At 42.4% G+C, this 21,402-nt stretch overlaps 1 protein-coding gene and 1 pseudogene across 5 annotated transcripts in view; one reads left to right on the forward strand and one right to left on the reverse strand.

The window, feature by feature from the left end:
- Positions 1–21,402, reverse strand: part of MAP6 (microtubule associated protein 6) — an 80,238-nt gene that overhangs the window by 49,951 nt on the left and 8,885 nt on the right. The gene's annotated exons all lie outside the window — the stretch shown is intronic.
- On the forward strand, positions 17,801–18,727 carry LOC122697108 (annotated as a pseudogene). Its single transcript, XR_006341997.1, has one exon. The product of XR_006341997.1 is annotated as a 60S ribosomal protein L6-like (transcript).

A 21,402-nucleotide genomic window follows, 5' to 3' on the forward strand; every position in this document is an offset into this window, starting at 1 on the left:
CCTGGAATGCCGCCTTACCCCTTCCTTCTGTGAAACCTACACGAGCCTTGCTGAATTAGAGACACAACAATGTGGTGGGGAAACACACCTCGGAGGCCTTCTAGGAGGATTAACACAGCACTGTCAAGGCCAGGCAACACTGCTCACTAAGCCTTCCTCTCCTTGACCCTCCCAGTGACCACCAGTTCCTATAGCTCCAGCTGCCAAGACCCCAGTTAGGCAAGGCCAGAAGACCCAACATTATTCATAATTCTTACATATTTTCCCTTGAAAGTGCCCAAATCACTTTGAGTTAGTCTGTCAGATCTTATTTTTAAAAATCTGAGCTAAAGATACAAACTCTGTGGGTAAACATGGAATTTGAAAGACCAAACAGCTACGCTGGAGGCCAAGCCGTGTGTGGAGCCTACTGGCCATCTGAGGGGACTTGGCTCCTTGGCTGTGTCCTTCCTGGAGCCATCAGAGAATCTGTAACATCAGCTCCCCCAGCAGTTAGCTACAGACAGCTGGGGTGGAGGAGGCGGGGCCGGGGCGGCATCTCTGCTGTCCTGTGTTTAATACGGAGCTCAGCAGATGCCGTGTGAGGCAGACAGCCCAAGCACCTTTCTTGTTTTAAGAGCTGACATGTAGAAGATACTGAAGGTTAGCAAGGGTAACGGTTGGGATAAGTATCTAAAATCTCTTTACGTATGTATTTTACCCCGTAGATTCTATGCACCTAGCTTACTTTCCTTAGGCTGATCTCCAACTTCAGTGTCCCTGAGGTTCAGCTAGGGTGGAAGTGAGTGGATTTATAACATGCAGATCCTGGGCTCCACCCTCAGAGTTTGATTCTGGGTCCCAGGAAGCTGCATTTTAAACAGACCTTCCATGCGGTTCTGACACAAATCTATGTACTGTCACAGGGAGAGAAACACTGAGGTATTCATTTTTGTTCTACATAATAACTTTGATATAAGCTGAATAGATGCAGATATACACAAGATATAAACAGAATAAACTTTGGTCAGAGGGTTTAAATGATTTGCCCAAGGTGGGCAACTTGCCAGTGAGTGGCTAGGGCTCCCTCCCTTTGCCCTGTCTTGCTGAAAAGCCATTTTTTCTTTTTTTTTCCCAGCTGTGCCGCATGGCATGAGGGACCCTAGTTCCCCCGCCCCCCTCCTCCCCTCTCCCCCCTTCCCCTAGGGACCAGGGATCAAACCTATGCCCCCTGCAGTGGAAGTACAGAGTCTAACCACTGGACAGCCAGGGAATCTGGAAAGCCATTTATTCCATTAGCCGCTGTCAGGACAAGTATTCTTGAAACAATCCTTTCCTCTTAATACTCCAAGCGTGCTTTCTTTTTTTTCTTTACTACCTACAGTTTTTCTCCTTGTACAGTGCTAGAATAGGCATCTGCCTTGTCTCTGCAGTAAGCATGTGTTTTAATCTGGTGTTTTGGCCTCTGGGGCCTTACTGACCTTGGGGAGACTGTTCCCACCCCTACTGCAGGGCTAGCCATTCCTAGAGAGCAAACAGACTTTTCACATGCAAACCACCCAAATCCAGTGCCCACCCCCATCACCTCCTTTATTGGGCTTTCATTCTTGGGCCCCCACCCTCTTGTTCTAACCACCCCAGACAACTGTGGACAGCCTCTATGCCCCAGAGCCCACTGGACTTGTTCAAACTAGTCAATCCTGACCCTGCTCAGCCTGCTTACTCTGCCTCACCCATTCCTTTCTGTGAAACCTGCAACAAAGCCCTCTGCCAAGGTTTTCCTTCTGCCTCCTGACCAGCCCTGGTGCCTCCCCTAAGGAGCCCTGCAGAGCCTGAGCGGCCTGCCCTTCCTCTTGAGAACAAACTGTCTTTTCCTGATGTGTAATGGCAGTCCTCTCCTGATGTGTTGGCTTATCACACCTGAGTAATAATAAAGCCTATACTTTCTAGCAGCCTCCCAGAGTAAACCAGAAGCAACCTAAGGGCAAACTGTCTCTCTCTGAACAGCTATTGGATTAACTCAGTGTCTTGTTCACTATGGGTGTTTGAATATATTTGTTGAATTGATTCTAAAATTTAATCAAGAAGCCTTCTATCTGTGACTTTGTTCACTTTGGGGGATTTGAATTTTAAGTAAAATTTGAAGTTGCCCTGAAACTTTTTTTTTTTTTTTTTTTAAGCAGAAGAGTACAGCGAAACAGCATATGGTCATATGGTGGTTGAGTTATTGAAACTATGGGTCAAATCTACTTCACCTGCCTTCATTAATCAAAGTCTCTTTAAGACCTGCACATCCTCCAAGCAGCGCTTCATCTAAACAATATGATGTTGGCCCTGAGCTGCTGTCCAGGAACATGGAGTTGGCTGTGTCTTTTTCGAGCTGAGCTGATGAAGGCTGGATGGGACCACTGACCATTCAGCTGGGCAGGTGTGAGTGTCCATCCTCCATTCACTGCCCTTTTGAACGCGCAGTCTCGCTGCGCAGAACAACAGTTGTCACACCTTTTCCCAATCACCTTTTCCCGAGCCTCAGACCACCTTGCTTCTTTATTCTTTACCTTCTAAATACCCTGAGCCCCTTGCCTTTGGGAGGCAGATCTGAGACTTGTTCTCCTGTCTCTTCGCTTGGCTGCCTTGTGAATAAACCTTCTCTTGGCAGCAAACTTTGACGTCTCAGTGTTTTGACTTGCTGAGTGTAGGGGAAAATGAACCTGGTTTGGTAACAGAATCACAGGCTCCCTTCAGTCATTCAAGGACAGTATTTACTGACACCAAGTGGAAAAAGACACATTTCCTGCTTTCCAGTTTGCCAGGAAAACAGTTTTGACTCATTAATAAACTTGTAAAAGGACAGAAATATTTAAAAGGGCAGAAGCACATCCAATCAAATACACTCAGCTATTTATATAGAGGCTCAAACGGACTAAGCTGGGAGTATTCCTGTGAAAAGGATGTGAAATATGTGAGCAGGCCAAACAAAAAGATGGAGCTGAAGGTTGCTTGGTGAGAGAAGAGTGCTCTGGAGCAGTGCTCAGTCACTGGACTGGTCCAGTGCTCATTGGACTGGCCTGTCTAAAACTGAACTTGGGGCTTCCCTGGTGGTCCAGTGGTAAAGAATCTGCCTGCTAATGTAGGGCACATGGGTTCAATCCCTGGTTTGGGAGGATCTCAAATGCCATGGGGCAACTAAGTCTGTGTGCTGCAACTACTAAGCACACATGTGTAGCTACTGAAATCCCCCGTGCCTAGAACCCATGCTCCTCGACAAGAGAAGCCACTGCGATGAGAAGCTCACGCAGTGCACCGAAGGCCCAGCACAGCCATAAATAAATAGACTTCCAGGGTGGCGCAGATGGTAAAGTGTCTTCCTCCAATGCAGTAGACCCGGGTTCAATCCCTGGGTCGGGAAGATCTCCTGGAGAAGGAAATGGCAACCCACTCCAGTATTCTTGCCTGGAAACTCCCATGGATGGAGGAGCCTGGTAGGCTACAATCCACGAGGTTGCAAAGAGTTGGCCATAAATAAATAAATATAAATTCTTTAAAAAAAAAACAACCAGGAGTTTAATGCCTCAGGAAAATTTGAGGCTACTAGAATAGCCCTTATTGAGTCCCATTTGCTTACTCTCTCCTCACTCATCACCAGTAGCCCTTATTACAGCTCTTCTGTTATCACCTCTGTGGAGTGTCTTGTTCAAGGTCATACACAACTGAGTGAACCCATCAGAAAAGAGTTGGTGTCGACAATGAACTAATCTGAGAAATAGTCTGTTTGAAATGGGATCTTGGTCTCACCAGTACTTTGCACATTTCAGTGTGTGTGAAGTCACTTTTCCTCAAATATGACTGGTCATTTGAGGATGCTGCACCTGCTATGTGGCATAAGTACTCTTGGGGTAACAGGAATGATTGGGCTTGGTTGGTTGTATCAGGAAAATCTGGAGAAATGATCTAGATATACAGTTCTTACTCACTATGTCACGTTTTATGTCCAGTACATCAATTCAATGTCAATGCTATTCCTAGAAATATCTCAGCAAAACAATCTCCTTTCTCTTCTTCCTTTAGAAGTTGCTTTTCTTTACACACAGGCTTCACCAAAGTAGCTTAAATGCATGAGAAATGCTCAATTCAAAAACTGGTGAGATGACTGAAATGGATGCCGCTGGCTCAGATGGCACAATGAGCCATCACTTAGGAATATCCACTTCAGATCACTTTGTCATTTTGCCCTCAACCATTCATTTTCAACCAGGCAGATCTTTGATGCAAGCGGGGCGGAGGCGGGGGGGGGGGGGGCATCTCATTACAATTCCAATGGTTTTTTTTTCCCCTCAAAGCTAAATGCCTGACTCAAAAGAACCTTTTAGAAAACAGAATACCGAACTGAAAATGCATGATTTCAACCTTACAAAAATACGCATAGAGAAAAAGACAAACACACACCAAAATTAAAGCAGCCAATTATTGAGTGGTGGGATATGAGGTGATTAGAAATTTCATGTTTAACTTTTCTGCTAAGTTGTTCTTAAAAAAAAAAAAAGCTATTAAAGTAAGGAGGGAGAGAGAACAGGAAAGAGGGAGGGAGGAAGAGAGAGGGAGAGAAATGCTAACATTTAAACAGCCTCAAGAGATCCTTCTGGGCGCAGCTGCGTGAGTCACACTGCTGTCTGGAGCTTTCCTCCCGGGGCCAGACGCTGGGCTATGTACTCATGCCTCCACCTTGCTCTCACAGCGGATGGCCTCCCACTCCATTGAACACACATGAGTCTGTCACTTTTGGTTCCACTTCATTTCCACTCTCCCCTCTGGCTGGTGGCCCCGAAGCCCTCCTGGCAACCTCCACACTGGTTCCCATGGATACCCTCGACTCTCAGACAGGCGGCTGCTCAGAGCAGATGGTCGCTGGCTCTGGGTGAGGCACAGGCTGGGGGACATGGGAGTTGCCCAGCACTCTGCAGCTTCCTTTTCCCCTCCTCCCAACACACTGAACATAGACACACACACACACACACACACAGAAACGTTTTTCCTAGATCTTGCTCGGTTTTGGCCTTGACAAAGAACTCATGACATTTCAAATATCACAAATGCTACAACAACAATGCTAACGTTTTTTGAGTACCAACCCACTGCCAGCCATTGACCTATGAAGCACTTTGCATACGAAGGGAAGGAAATACCTTACTGAAACAGTCTGAGTTCAGTTTTTCTGACCCAATTCAAACATGATTGTTTGGACCAAGTCTTTTTGTCATTAATGTGATTGCTGATGTGCCTATGAATAATCTCAGAAACATACTGAAATTTCAAGTTCCTGGGTCCAAACTTAAAAATGCAGACTCAGGAGATCAGGCATTGGACCCAGGATTCTGCACAGGGGGCCAGGTGATTCCAACGCAGTTGGTCTGGACCACCTGAGAGAAAGCCTGTCCTAGCTCAGGGATGCCCAGACTTTAGAGTACCCATGGGGTCTGTTAAAATGCAGTCTGACTCAGGATACCCAAGGCGGTCCCTGAGATTCTGCATTTCTGATTAGCTCCCAGATGAGGCTGATGCTGCAGGTCATTGGAACACACTTTGAGTAACAAAAACCTAAACGGTCAGTCTCCCAGAGGCTGGTTCATGCAGGACTTAGCTACCAACAGCCCAGTCTGTGACCCCATGGACTACAGCCTGCCAGGTTCCTTTGTCTATGGGATCTCCCAGGCAAGAATACTGGAGTAGGTTGCCATTTCCAGGGGATCTTCCTGACCCAGGGACTGAACCCTGGTCTCTGGCATTGCAGGCAGATTCTTTACCAGCTGAGCCACCAGGGAGATCTCAAACCATAGGATTTAGCAATTATTCAGTAGTGTGGTTTGGAGTGAGTGCAGAACACTGACCCCACTCCCGGCCAGTGGAGTCCAAGCACAGAACTATCTCCAACATATCCACTGGCACAAGGCTCCTTGACACTGTGTTAACAGTGCCCGGATTTCCAGCCACATCTCTGCTATTCTCCAGCAGGAAGTCTATGCCCTGGCTTCCCATACCATCCCTGCTTCCTGTGTTTGGTTTCTCACACCTCAAGCCTTTGCCCATGCTGTCTGGGTGCACTTGCCTCACCATGTGACCTCCCTAACCTGGCACCTTACTGACTGCACCCCAGCACCATGGCATACTCTGCTTCCAGCCTTGGTCTCTCCAAACCTCTCACCACACAGCTCCCAGACAGGTCTCTTGAGAATGCAAATCCAGTCACTCACTCTCCTCTTTAATATCCATCCACGGTTCCCTAGAATTCGGGGATAAGGGGTTCACAAGACCCTTCAAGAATTACAAACTCTGCCCGTCTTCTCTGCTCTTCTCCTACTTCCCACCCTGTTCCTCAGAAGCCTGGGGATGTATTTTCCCTCACTCTGTTCCCTCTGCCTGAGATGCCGCCCTCTACTTTACCCAGTAGACTTCTACTCAACCCTCAGAACCCTGCTCAAACACCAGTCCTTCAGAAGCTTTCTCTGATTTCCATGTCTGTTTCAAAGGTCAGTGATGTGCTGCAGCCAGCTCATACTACCTTGAGAGAGTCAACTGCTGGATGTTCTGAGCCAGTTGTTAAGTACAGCATTTATAGAAATGTAAATACATAATACAGACATGTGATTAAATAAGTTACAGCCACTATGGAGAACAGTGTGGAGATTCCTTAAAAAACTGGAAATAGAACTGCCATATGACTCAGCAATTCCACTCCTGGGCATACACACCAAGGAAACCAGATCTGAAAGAGACCCATGTACCCCAATGTTCATCACAGCACTGTTTATAATAGCCAGGACATGGAAGCAACCTAGATGCCCATCAGCAGATGAATGGATAAAGAAGCTGTGGTACATATACACAATGGAATATTACTCAGCCATTAAAAAGAATGCATTTGAATCAGTTCTAATGAGATGGATGAAACTGGAGCCCATTATACAGAGTGAAGTAAGCCAGAAAGATAAAGACCAATACAGTATACTAACGCATATATATGGAATTTTAAAAGATGGTAATGATAACCCTATATGCAAAACAGAAAAAGAGACACAGATGTACAGAACAGACTTTTAGACTCTGTGGGAGAAGGCAAGGGTGGGATGATCTGAGAGAATAGCACTGAAACATGTATATTATCAAGGGTGAAAGAGATCACCAGCCCAGGTTGGATGCATGAGACAAGTGCTCAGGGCTGGTGCACTGGGAAGACCCAGAGGGATGGGATGGAGAGGGAGGTGGGAGGGGGGATCGGGATGGGGAACACATGTAAATCCATGGCTGATTCATGTCAATGTATGGCAAAAACCACTACAATATTGTAAAGCAATTAGCCTCCAACTAATAAAAATAAATGGAAAAAAAAATAAAGGTAGTGAATGCTCAAAACGTACCACTTTCTAACTATTTTACCATATGTTACTGTTATCTGTGCTTTGGGAGTGATTTAGATCTATTGCATGCATTGGATGAAAAGGTTACATACTGGTGTGCTCCTGACCACCCTGTGGGAGGTGATGTCAGGTGGGCAGTTATTGCCACGGTGGGATGTGCTGGGATGTTGACACCATGGAAATCAGCAAATGCCATTAATACAAATCAGCACATGCTTTCTTGTTTGGCTGACTGTTCAGACTTAAGCAAGTGACAGGGTAAATGTTTATAAAGCAGATTAAACTTAAAAATGTGCTATATCTGAGGCTGTTCCATTGTGAACAGCACAAAAAATTAAGGAATTATTTTTCCAGCATTCAAAACTATTATCTGAGCAAAGAAGCTCACAGTATTGACTAAAGAGTGAAGTTCTGACATGTCTTTGCATCTTCATTGCTTCCTTTTCACCTCCTCTTAAATATAAACAAAAGCAGTGGCTAACATTAGTCAGAACCACACTCGTGTGTCTTAACATCAATATCTTTGCAGAGGCAAATAGTGATGAAGCACATAGTCAGTCTGGTTTGTGATCTCTTTGCTGGTGGTGGAATTGTAAAAACTGATGGTGGATGTGTTAGAAATATAAAGTCATACTGAAGTTATAGGTGTTTGAAATTTACAGTAAATAATATTATGTGTTTTATTATTTGTCAAGTGTGTGTGTTCACATCCTTTACGTCAATAAGCTATATTGTAGTTTTGTCTTAAGGAGCTGGTTGTTCAGCACAAAACTGAAGATGTTCCTCCTTTGTTTTCTTACAGCAGCTCAATTTTGCCTTTTTAAAAAATAACTATGAGTTTGTCATCTATAAACACAGTTTCTTCTTCATCCAGAATGCAGACTCCTTGATAGCAGAGACTAGAACTTTCTATCTTATAACCCTACTAATTAACAAGGTTCTTGGCACAAAGGAGGACATTGATAGGTGTTGAAGGCAGATCTGACTTCATCGATCATGTCTTTCTTGAAATTCACAGTTGGTAGAACCAGCTAATTCTGTACACTTGCAGCAATTTCCACCTGGAGAAAGAAATGGCAACTCACTGCAGTATTCTTGCCTGGGAAATCCTATGGACAGAGAACCTGGTGGGCTACAGTCCATGGGGTGGCGAAGAGCTGGACATGACTGAGTGACTGAACAACAACACCAATTTCCACACATCTCATACATCCTTCCTGGCGGTCCCAGAGATGAAACTCAGAGCAGGCCCTTGACTATATGCAGAAACAAGTAATAATAATAAAAGCTGACATTTCCTGCACATATTATGTGCCAGGTGCTTCTCTAAGTGCTTTACATGCATTAATGCATTTGATTCCCACCCCAATAAGGTAGGTGCTGTTATGATTTACTCTCATTTTATAGATGAAGAATGTGAGGTTTAGTGAAGTCAGAAAGCATGGCCAAGGTTAAGGAGCAGGAATTAGAGCCTGCTCTAAGGAGCAGGAATTAGAACCCTGGTCATCTGGCTTTAGGCATCCAGGGATGAATAGGTGTACGTATAGATGGACGATTTGCAAAGCAGCTCCTCTCCTATGAAGCTTCTGGTTCTCTATATTATAGATAATGCTTTCAACACACTGGAAAACAGGAATTCTTATTCTTAGAGGTCAAAGGCTATAGGCTTATTTCTTTCTCTGAGGTCCTTCTCAAGAATCCTGCCTAGCCCTGAGCTTTTCTCCAAGTTTGTTCTGGAAGTGCTGAGCAAAGTATCAGGACCTTTGTCCTCCAGGTTCCCACTGATGGCCTGCCAAGTTCTCTGCCCAGGACCTGATTCTGCAACAGCGTATAAACTACTGCTCCAGTCAGGGGGAGCATGATCTAGGGAGGGGAAGATACAGTCTCAGAGGACCTATTCAGGGCTATAACGTATGCTTCCCGTTATTAGCTAGGAGACACTAGGAAAGTGTTTAACCTCTCTGGGCCTCAGACAACAAACCTCTACAATTGATTTGGGAAGACTAGTTATAATTTATAGTAAGCTACTATTGGGTTGGCCAAAAAGTTCACTTAGGTTTTTCTGTACGCTGTTATAGAAAAACCAGAATGAACTTTTTGGCCAATCCAACATTACTGCTGATAATTAATATTTATGATACTTGTATTATGGGTCAGGGACGAACCCAAGTGGTTTACCAATAGTAACTAATTTAATTCTAAAAATAATTCTTCAAAGTAAATACTATCATCCCAGTTTATAAATGAGAAAGCCAGGTTTAAATAAGTAAGCAATCTGTACAAAACCAGAAGTATTAGGTCACAGAGCTTGAATTCAATCCAGATTTGCTAGATACCAAAGTGAGCCACTATATTATACCTCCTTCTCTGCTATACTAGTCTATGGAGAAACTTTGCAATGTTGTACTGGTGTTCCAAGACAGTGAATTAAGACAAAACTGAATAAATTAGAGGGAGAGAGGTTATAAAGGCAGAGAAAATATTGTCATTAATTGCAAATAATATGATCATTTACATAGAAAAATCCAAGAATGGAAATTTGGTTGAGTAAGCTAAGTTCTTCTCTCCCCATTAAAACACATAGAAATCAGGATAAATTATAATAAAATATAATAAAGATCTTTTTACATTAGAGATGAGCCCAAAAGAAATAAATGAGAAACCTCAGATTCCAAAAACAAAGGCACCTCCACATCAGAGCAATAAGCCTGAGAAGTGACCTCACTATGGCCAAGGGGGACCTTGGACCCCAGTATTGGCTCTAATGGTAAGAATACCTGGCCTCTGGAATCTAGGCAGTGGGAACTGAAACTCCTGCATGGAACAGGGCCACAAAGGTGCCCCTGCTGTGTAAGGGCATCGCTGACCTACAGTAGTAACAAGGAAGCCCCTTTCTGCTAAGGGTCCAGGTAGGGGTGTCACAGTCCATCAATACACTAAGCATGGGGGTGGAATCTCTAATTGTGCATAAGTGCTCTAGGGGGCCACTTTTACAACCCACAATAAAAACTTTAAAACCATGTGAGAAATGGTTTGCTATAATGATTAGTATCCTAAGAACTTGAAATAACATTAAGACCTGAAAGAGACTATTTAATAAATGTTGAAAGAAACAAAGAAGAAAAATCATAATAAGACAGTAGGGAACTATGAAAGAAAGAACAGCATATTTGGAAAAAATCAAATAGAACTTCTATAAATGAAATACTATAGAAACAAAAACTCAGGGAATGAAGTAAAATCTTATGTGTGAAAATTAGTGACATATTGAGGACATTATCCAGAATTAAGCACAAAGAGATAAGATATATGAAAATATGAAGAATTTTCAAAGACAAAGAGGATATATGAGAAGAAACAGTGTATGTAAGTTCTAGGGGAGAGAACAGAGAAAATGGAGAGAAGCATTATTCAGAGATACAGGTCAAGAAATTCACAGAATGGAAGAAGTAATGCATCTTCAAACTCAGGAAAACAATAACACTTAAGCAAAAATGTAAGTTCATGAGGCAACTTGCTATGAGATAGAGTGAACTTTTTAAATTGGGGGAAAATGACCCTTCAAACAAGTGGATTTGGGTCACTGGTCTTCTACAGAGAAGAACATGAAAATGTGTCCTTATCTCACACTAAACAGAGAAACTAACTCCAGGTGTAAATATCACAGACCTCAATGTGTAAAAATAAACCTTGAAATTGTCAGGAGAAAACATAAAATAATGTGTCTCTCTCTCTGGGATAGTGAAGTATTTCTCCAATTAGGAATAAAAACATAAACCATAAAGGCAAGGACTAAATACAGTAAATACATTAAAATGAAAATTTTCTGTGTGACAAAAGACACTATAAATAAAAGTAAAAGAAAAGCCACAGGAAAAAAAAGGATTAATAATCAGAATCAATGTAGATGAACAGAAAAAAGATAACCTCCTCATAATACAAAAGCCACAATGAATATCCAGTCCACAGGAGAGGAATGCACATTGCCAATAAACACATGAAAAGCATCTTAATTTCACTGAAAATTAGGGAGATATGAATTAAACAACATACCATTTCCACACTATGAAATTGGCAAAAATTTAAACTTTAAATTCTGACATTAGAAGAAAAAGGGGTACTTTTATACACTGTTAGTTGAAATAAAAATTAGTCCAGCAAATTTCCAGTATCTAGTAAAAGTCGTATAACCCAAGATTCAATAGTTTCATATTTAGCTCTTAAATATATTCAGAGAGAGACATATACAAGAAAATTCATTGCAGCATTATTTGTGATAATTAAAGATTAGGAAAACCAAAATGTAAATAAAGATAAATAATAACATGTGATATATTCATTTGCTGGCAGATTATACAGCCGTTAAAAAGAAGGAACTGTATAAAAGTGGATGTTTAGATATGCATATTTGTATTTCTTTCAAGATATATAATGTTGAGTGAAAAAATAAAGTCACAAAATGATACATAGCATTGGAGGTCATTTAAGAAAACATACACATACACACATAAAGCAATGTCTTACATAGTTTATGGATAAAGAGGTGTGCACACCAAGGTTGATGGTGGTGACCTCCTGGGGGTCGGAGGGCAGGGCAGAATGGGTCTGGACCAGGTGGGCTAAAAGATGTTTTAACACAAAAATGAATGAAAGTAAATATAATAAAATAATTTTTACAATTCTGGGTAGCAGCAATACGGGTGTTATACTATTCTTTGTGGAGTATTTTTTAAAGTTCTAAAAAAGAAATAAAAAGTGCTTTGAAGATTTCTCGGACAAGATGGCATCAGCTATTTGGAAGGGAATGAGAGCAGTATCCAATGAATGAAACCAAATCCCGAGCCACGAACTCCCTCTTCAATGTCACTGAGTTTTCCCATCACGGTCATGCTCTCTCCTCGACACAGGGTTGTCTACTGCAAGCCAATGACAAGGATGCTTTGGCATCATGCATGGGGGTCTTTGAGTTTGGTCCTTCAGCACTGGAAGGACTAGTGGGGGGGACTGGGCCAGCCCTCTAGTGACAGGTGAGGAGAATGAAGTCAGTGGAGGAGAGGCTTGCTCAGGGTCACCCAGGAGGCAGTCATCAAGGCTCACCTTCATCCTTCCGGGCTCGGCTCAAATGCTGCTTCCTCAGATGACAGCTCCAACTCCTGGTCTAGGCGAGGCCTGTCAGCTCTCATTAAGTGCTCTGTTAACATCTTGTACTTCCCCTGCCTAGAATTCCTCACAGCTGTGTTTAATATTAGTTATGGGAATGCTTGTTTAACACTGTATCTATTGTACTGCTTACCCATGGTGAATCGCACCTGTCTTGCTCATAGCACTAGTCCAGCAACTTAAGTGTAGAGCCGAATCCCTGAGTGACTGTGCTCCTGGCCTCTAGGCTGCTGTGCATTTGGATTCCATGCTGTTTCTGAGTATTAACATTTTACAATTGCAAGACCTAATGGTTTACAGAACACATCCATATCCACACAACCTATGATGCATAATATTGCCCATTTTCTGGAGGAGGAAATTGAAGTTCCGAGACTTGAAATAACTTCACCAAGGTTACATAAATGGCAAACAGGAAGGCTGGAATTTGAACTGAGTTTTATCTGATGCCAAGACATTTGGTTGATCTATTGCACTGTGGCTACCAGATCAGTATAAGTGAGTATTAATTTCCCCTATATTCCTCACTAATTTCCTCAGAGCTCGCCTCTCTTCTTTTGCCCCCAGTACTAAACACCTTTCTGGTTAAAAGCATTCATGCTTCTGCCAATGCAAGATCTTCTGCTTTTTCCTCCTTTTCCATCATCATCATCACCATCTTCTTCCTCCTCATCTATCTCCCTGCTATTGAAGTAGGAACAGACATTGAGTAAATTAGGATGTTCTGAACTGCGGACTTCACAATCATTTCCCCAGAGCCAAGCTCAGTATCTTATACATAGAAGTACTCAATAAATAGGAATTGAATTAAACTGAATGAATGAATTGAATATGAATTGAATCCGTTCATTCATAAAGTAATACTCTCTACCAAAATCCCTCCATCTAGATAGAGATTAAGGTAGCACTTATAAAATATCACCTTCTTATAAATGTTGTTTGAAGTAGGACTACTAGGATGTGCTAAAAAAGTCTCCCCAGAGGATGGTATTAGATTAGATTCTTTGCAGCTAGAATCACCAAGTCTCCAATTCTTCAGCCAGTCTTAGGCTAACTCTGGAGGGATGCTGGATCAGGGGCTTCTTTGAGGAGTCAGATAAAACTCTTATGAGAGAGCTTTCTTCTATACTTTACTTAGGTGCTTAGTCCTAGGCAAGTGGGTTAAGTCTCAATGCACTTTTTAACACCACTTTTCCCTTGTCTGTTTAAAACAAAAAACAAACACCTGTTCCATTCCTGGGGAACTCCAAACATGATCATAGCAGCCAGAGACTAACATATTTCACAATGGCGACGCCCGTACCTTGTATCCTTGTTGCTATGAGAGATGGGCTGGTTACCCATTATATATGAAGACAAAGAGACTCTCACATACATCAGTGTCCTGTTGCTTTTCAGTTGTAAGGAAACAAGAGAGGGACTATGTCACTTGGGAAGAAAAGGCGATGTGCTAAATCAGGCATGGTCAAACCAAGTATTCTCAGGCACTCTGTTCAGGAGGTGATTTGCTATTTAAATTCAGAGCCTGAACCTTGGTAGCACAGTGTTCTGTCCTCAGTGATATAGATCAGAGATTGGCAAACCATGATGCATGAATCAAATCCAGCCCTCAAGCTGCTTTTGTTCAGCCAGGAGCTAGGAATGGTTTCTGAAGATAAATATTTGCAATCAATATGAAGAAAAAGAACACTAATTTTGGATCCATTTTCAGCAGATGTTACCCCCTAAAGAATCCAATCTTCTCATTAGTAGACCTATTATTATTATACTTTTAATTTCATCAATGAAACTTTCTGGAAATTTATTATTTCTGGTTATATAAGGGCCAGCAAAGCCTAAAACAATGACTATTTTTCCCTCTACAGAACAGATGCTGATCACTGGTCTATACCTTCTCGGACTTGCCACCTGCCGTATCATCCCTCACACTTGGACATCTGAATAGCTGTGGGTCCCCAAATGCAGTCCTTGCTCCACCTGCTCCTGCTGTCCCTTCTCCCGCTGTCCCTTCTGCCTGCAGTGTGGGGCCCACCTGACAGTGTGTTTCTACCGAAATCTGACTGAGCCCTCAAAGTTCAGCTTAGGTGATACCCTCCATCCTGAGGTTTTCCCTGATCCTTCATATCAGACTAAAAACACAGAAAATCTTTTATCTGAGTATTTCATGGTTCTGTTCCCAGAAATTCAGAATGTGTGCACACAGAAGGGCAAAATTACCTCTTTATATTAGCCAAGTGGTTCTCACACCTACTGAGAGTGATGAGGAAGAGAGTTGCCATTTATTTAGTGCTTACTATGGGCTAAGCACTGTGCTAAGTGCCGAACATACATCATACATGCATTTGTTCAATTAAAATCTATTTAGCATCTCCTAAAAACCATGCATTAAGCTTGGTGCTGGGAGTGCAATGGTAAATATGACAAGTGAAGGAGTCACAGATTTCATGAAACATTAAGTCATTTGAAAACCTTGCAAGATAGGTATTATTGATTCTACTGCACCAACCAGGAAACAAAATCAGAGACGATAGGTTAAGTAACTTGACCAAAGACATGCAGTTAATAAATGGTAAGCAGGATTTGAACGCAAATCTCCATATAAAGCTAGACACCTGGGAGGAGCTGGAATTCCTATTAAGTATTGTAGTCTTAAAAGGCCTTTCTTATCTCGTTGGGAAAAACGTCTAGGGAGGACTATATAGTTCCTATTTTTTGCTTTCCTGGTGAAACTAACTCTGCTCTTGACACACTGCACAGGTCCACTTACTCAGGAAGTGGTCCCTAATTCAGACTGAGTCAGATCCCCGTTTCCTCTCAGTTCGGTTCAGTTCAGTCGTGTCCAACTCTTTGTGACCCCAAGGACTGTAGCACGCCAGGTCTCCCTGTCCATGACCAATGCCCAGAGTTTATTCAAACCTATGTCCATCAAGTCGGTGATGCCATCCAACCATCTCATCCTCTGTCTTCCCCTTCTCCTCTTGCCTTCGATCTTTCCCAGCATCAGGGTATTCCCCAATAAGTCAGTTCTTACTTCTCCACTTTTCTCCAGTAGCATACTGGGCACCTGCCGACCTAAGGAGTTCATCTTTCAGTGTTGTAGCTTTTTGCCTTTTCATACTGTTCATGGGGTTCTTAAGGCAAGAATACTGAAGTGGCTTGCCATTCCCTTTTCTAGTGGACCATGTTTGGTCAGAACTCTCCACTATGACCTATCCATCTTGGGTGGCCCTACATGGCATGGCTCATAGTTTCATTAAGTTAGACAAGGCTGTGGTCCATGCAATTGGTTTCATTAGCTTTCTGTGTTTCTGGTTTTGCCTTGTGCTTATTTCTATTATTGCACTTAATATCATTACTATAATTTTCTTATTATGTTTCACTTTAGACCAGGAACCCTTGTAGGACAGATTCTGTGTAATTTATTTCTTCTTTTTTTTGTGTGTGTGTAATTTATTTCTATAGCCCCAGGTTTTAGCATAGTGCCTAATACCAGATGTGGTAGATGTTAAATAAATGAATCAATGAAAGTCTTATTGGTAACCTGCTCTGTTTCATTCTCTCAATGATAACTACAAAAGTGGGCAGCACTTACTGATGGGCATACACTCGTAAAAACATTATCTCCCTTCACCTTCATCATGACTCTGTGAGGTCACTACTGCATAATTATCTCCATTTTATTGATGGCTTTCCTGGTGGCTCAGACGGTAAAGAATCTACTTGCAATGCAGGAGACCTGGGTTCGATCCCTGGGTCTGGAAGATCCCCTGGAGAAGGGAATGGCTACCCACTCCAGTATTCTTGCCTGGAGAATTCTATGGACAGGGAGCCCCGAGGTCTATAGTCCATGGGGTCGCAAATAGTCAAACATGACTGAGTGACTCACACTTTCACTTCACTTTATTGACGAGAAATATAAAGGGTTTCTCAAGGTCATTGATTTTAGTTAGAGAGAGATGACACAAATCCTAGTTTTACTGGTCACCAAATCCTTTACAGCAGGATCTCCAGGCCCTGGGTCACACGGTACCTCCTGTCAGATCAGCAGTGGTGTTAGATTAGAAATAAAGTGCACAATAAATGTAATGAGCTTGAATCATCCCCAAAGCATCCCTGCTCCCTGGTCTGTAGAAAAATTATCTTCCATGACACTGGTCCCTGGTGCCAAAAAGTTTGGGGATCGCTGCTTTACAGGGCTCCAGGACATCACCCAGGACTCATACAATCATCCTTCCATGAATCTTCCAACAGAATTAACCAGCCCTAATTTCAGACCTTGAGAACTCGGATCCTGATTAAACCTCAGCAGGCCCTGCCTGGTACTTTAGATACTTGCATGCATGTTGCCTTCCACATAAGACTGCAAGCTCCTATACAGGGTGGTGGAGGGGAGTGGGCATACATTTCCATGTGCTCTGCACCTTGAATCCTCATAACCCATAGCCCCAGCCCTTGCATGCTCTTAAGATTGAACTTGGAATAAAAATGATATTAAGCCCACTGTATTATTATAATGATGATATTATGATCAAATAAATCCAACCTAATTCCCTGCTTTTATAGTATAAGCCTCTTTCACCATGAACTAAAAGCCCTGAAGGATAGAAGGATTTAGAAAGAAGATGGAAGGTGGATGGGATGGAAAATTGTGAGCAAAATCCAGCAATGGTTATGTGTGGAGCTTGTCAAGTCAGCTCAGCCGGTGATCTGGCTATATCACTCCCTGGGGTCCCTGAGATTTTAATGTTCAACCAGAACTGAGAATCTGCAGGAAAAAGCATCAGGTGTGCGAAGTGAGCAGAGGGAAAAAGTGCTGACTGCTCCAGATTTATCAGAGCCTGGGAAGCCTTGACAGGAGGCTAAGCTGCTAAGACCTTGCCCTGGAAGGGAAGAGGATCCGGGGAGCCCAGGACAAGGAGGAGTGAAACCACTCGTCCTTCTGCCACTGCAGAAGATGGTGAAGGAAGAGAGTACGGGCTTAGGAGAGTGGAAACTGGGGGACAGACGGCTGCCCTCCCAGGAATGGCATGTCGAATTGTAGGAACAAGGCAGAGGGCTGCTTGGGCTGCACAAGAAAGATACAGCTGGAGGCTGGAACGAGGAGAGCCAGGCTCCTGAACCAGCTCAGCCACTGACTGGTGGTCAGTGACCTTAGCCCCCAGACCATCCTGACTCTATCCTTCATCTTTTAAGAGAGAAAGGTTTACCTTAAGAGGTCATGATAAAATCTAAATTAAAAGGTATGCTAAGCTCTTTCCCATCTTGCAAGATGGCGGGTGAAAAGGCTGAGAAGCCAGATACTAAGGAGAAAAAACCTGAAGCCAAGAAGGCTGATGCTGGCAACAAGGCTAAAAAGGTGAAAATGGTGAAGAAAGTTAAGAAGGGTAAGCCCCACTGCAGCCGAAACCCTGTCCTGGTCAGAGGAATTGGCAGATATTCCCGATCAGCCATGTACTCCAGAAAGGCCCTGTACAAGAGAAAGTATTCAGCAGCTAAATCCAAGGTCGAAAAGAAAAAGAAAGTTCGGGTTCTTTCTACCGTCACAAAATCAGTTGGTGGCGACAAGAATGGTGGTATCCAAGTGGTCAAACTTCACAAAATGCCTAGATATTACCCTACTGAAGATGTGCCTCGGAAACTGTTGAGTCACGGCAAGAAACCCTTCAGTAAGCACGTGAGGAAGCTGCGCGCCAGCGTCACTCCTGGGACGGTTCTCATCATCCTCACGGGGTGCCACAGAGGCAAAAGGGTCATTTTCCTGAAGCAGCTGGGCAGTGGCTTGCTACTTATGACTGGGCCTCGATCCCTCAATTGAGTTCCTCTGCGTAGAACACGCCAGAAACTTATCATTGCCACCTCCACCAAAATCGATATCAGTGGTGTGAAAATCCCAGAACATCTCACTGACACTTACTTCAAGAAGAAGCTGCATAAGCCCAGACACCAGGAGGGTGAGATCTTCGACAGAGAGAGAGAAAGACGAGATCACAGAGCAGTGCAAGGCTGATCAGAAAGCTGTGGACTCATAAATTCTGCGAAGAGTCAAAGCTGTCCCTCAGCCCCAGGGCTTCCTCCGCTCTGTGTTTGCTCTCACAAATGGAATTTATCCTCACAAAGTAGTATTCTGAACTTCTTGCAAAGAACCTAATTAAATAACTTGTCCATTTCAAAAAAAATAAAAGGTATGTTAAATCAGTATGGCATTGTGTGCTCAGTAAATGAGGTTGAGACTCGGTTATGTCTTGAACAATCTGCTTTTTTGCTTTCTCCTACTATGGTTTAATGAGGAACAATTCTTAAGGGCCACTTTAAGATATTCTACAACATGGGCCAGCTTTTTGAAGTCACTGCAGGAAATAGACAGTGACCACAGGCAACAACACAGTGAAAGGCACTCAGGGTGGGTTTTGTGGTTTGGGGCTTGGGCCCTATTTTCCCATTGAAAGAATTATATCAGGCTCATTCCTACAAAGCCTCTTCATTCAGTTTGAAAAGAAATACACACCGACAATGGACTGTGATGGGATCAGAAGGACGGACAAGATCACTACTATGCTATACACGTGCGGGTAGCTTTTGCGGGACTATAGTGGGCCCATGCTCTCAGTCTCAGATGAGAACAACACAGACATGTACGCTCCTTCCTTGACTGACTCTTCTTCTGCTCATCCCTGAGATGTCGGGGTGGCTGGGCTCTGGCTGCAGCACGTTCTTCGTCTCACCCCCTTTCTTCCCAACCACTCTGACCCCCACATGCTTGATCCTCACTGACAGCTTGATATCCAGATATTTCTTTTCTGTTATGCCTTTTCTCCTGAGCATCACATTTGTATTTCCATACACTTAGTGTGTAATTTATTTCTTATTTTTTATTGAGGTATAACAAAGTTCCTAGCAGCCTGCCAGGCACATGGGAGGCACTTGATGATTATTATTATTTCTAATGGTGAAAACTAGCATTTTTAGTGAACATCAAGAGAATTTTTAGTTTGCTGGTCAAGGTCCATTTTCAGTTTTCTTCATTTGGCAGAGAATTAGAAGCTCACTTGTCTATGTGTCTACAACTGACAATCTGAAAAACCAAAGCTGCATTGATCACAGAGATGGCTCTCTTTAGTTTTAGAGGACACTGTTGGATTATTTGAGTTATATATCTGGGACACTGAGTGGTTCTTTGTGATTATAGGTTTAGAACTGTCACTGCCTTGGCTGCTTTTTTGAAAGCTCATAGATGCATTAGATGCCTCTTTTTTTTTTTTTTCTAGGAGAGCAACCAACTATTAGTGTGCGTACCTTCTCTCCTCTGGTCTTTGTGGGTTAGTCTTGGTAACATTATATCTAACTGTGCAAGGTCAATCAGTGATCCAGAAAAATGCTTTGCACACAGTAATTCCTCAGTATTTTCCAGGGTGGCATAAGGTTTTGCTGAGATAGGTACCCAATGTAGTTTCCATGATTAATTTCTCTCCTACTTTTCTTCCCTCCCTTCTGATCAATCGTTTGTCTTTTTCATGGTTATTCCTCCTGCTGTCAGTACCCTCAATGCATGTGTCCCTCAGGGCTCCATTCTCTGCTGGCTAATTCTACTTCCTCTCCAGGGTTGATTTCACCTCCTCCCATGTCTTTAATCATTTCCACAGGATGTTTCAAATCACAGCCCTGAACTCTTGCTACACTTCAGATCCATTTATTCAGCTGCCCTTTGAAACTTCTTGTCATATATCTCATAGATAATTCAAATTCTAAAAATAAGCTCAACTTCCACTCCTGACTTTTTCTTCTCTACATTGATCATAGAAGTCTGAATAAAAGTCTGTTCCAATGACTAGGACCGTTACTAGTTATGCAAACCAGAAAAATTTATTTTGAATTTATCCTCTTCTTGCATCTCAGTTGATCATTGAGACCTGTTTTTCAGTAACTATATGTACTATGCTTTAAATTTCAAATCCCAAAGCCATAGTCCAGGCTTTATCATTCTCTCTGGATTACTCCAATAGCCTCTTACTGGACACCCTTTCTCTCACCTCCCCAGGTCACCAGCCAGTGGGACATTTATAAACTTTAAATCATATTCAACTATCATGTAGTTCCTGAGCCTAGATTCTTTCAGTGACTCATTTATTTAAAAAAGAAAATCCAAACTCCTTAGCCAGGGATATAAAACTGTTCCTAGTATGACCTCTCACAGCATAAAAAGTAAAGGAATAGTAAAAATAAGAGGAAAGCTTACTAAAAAGGGAGATGATTAACAAAACCAAAATGTGACTCTAAAAATAACTAAACAAACTTTAATAAAATGACTATGAAAAAAGAGAGAAGGTACCAATTAAGTGTGGAAGAGGATTTAACTGCAGATAAGTAGAACTGAATATAAAATCCACAAGATAATGCTATGAGGACTCATGTCAATAAATTTAAAAATTATTAAAAAGTGATCACATTACCTTGAAAAATATAAATTACTAAAATTGGCTCAAGAAGAAATACAAAAGCTGAATAAATGAGTCACTATTAAAGACATCAAATTGATAGTAAAAAAAATAGTCTATTCACGAAAAAAGAGATGAGTACAGAGAACTTTACAGAAGATTCTTATCAGCTATTTAAGGAGGAACACTTGTTATAAGTGTTGTTCCAATAACTGAAAAGGAGAAAAATCTGCCTATCTAATCGTGTAGATATAACCACGATCCCAATATTGCACCAGAGTGATATAAAAAAGGAAAAAGTTTTAGACTAATTTTACCTATGAATATATGTGCTGCGAAGAGCTGACTCATTTGAAAAGACCCTGATGCTGGGAAAGATTGAGGGCAGGAGGAGAAGGGGACGACAGAGGATGAGACGG

This window comes from Cervus elaphus, chromosome 1 (genome assembly GCF_910594005.1).
Source record: "Cervus elaphus chromosome 1, mCerEla1.1, whole genome shotgun sequence".
NCBI classification, from domain to species: Eukaryota; Metazoa; Chordata; class Mammalia; order Artiodactyla; family Cervidae; genus Cervus; species Cervus elaphus.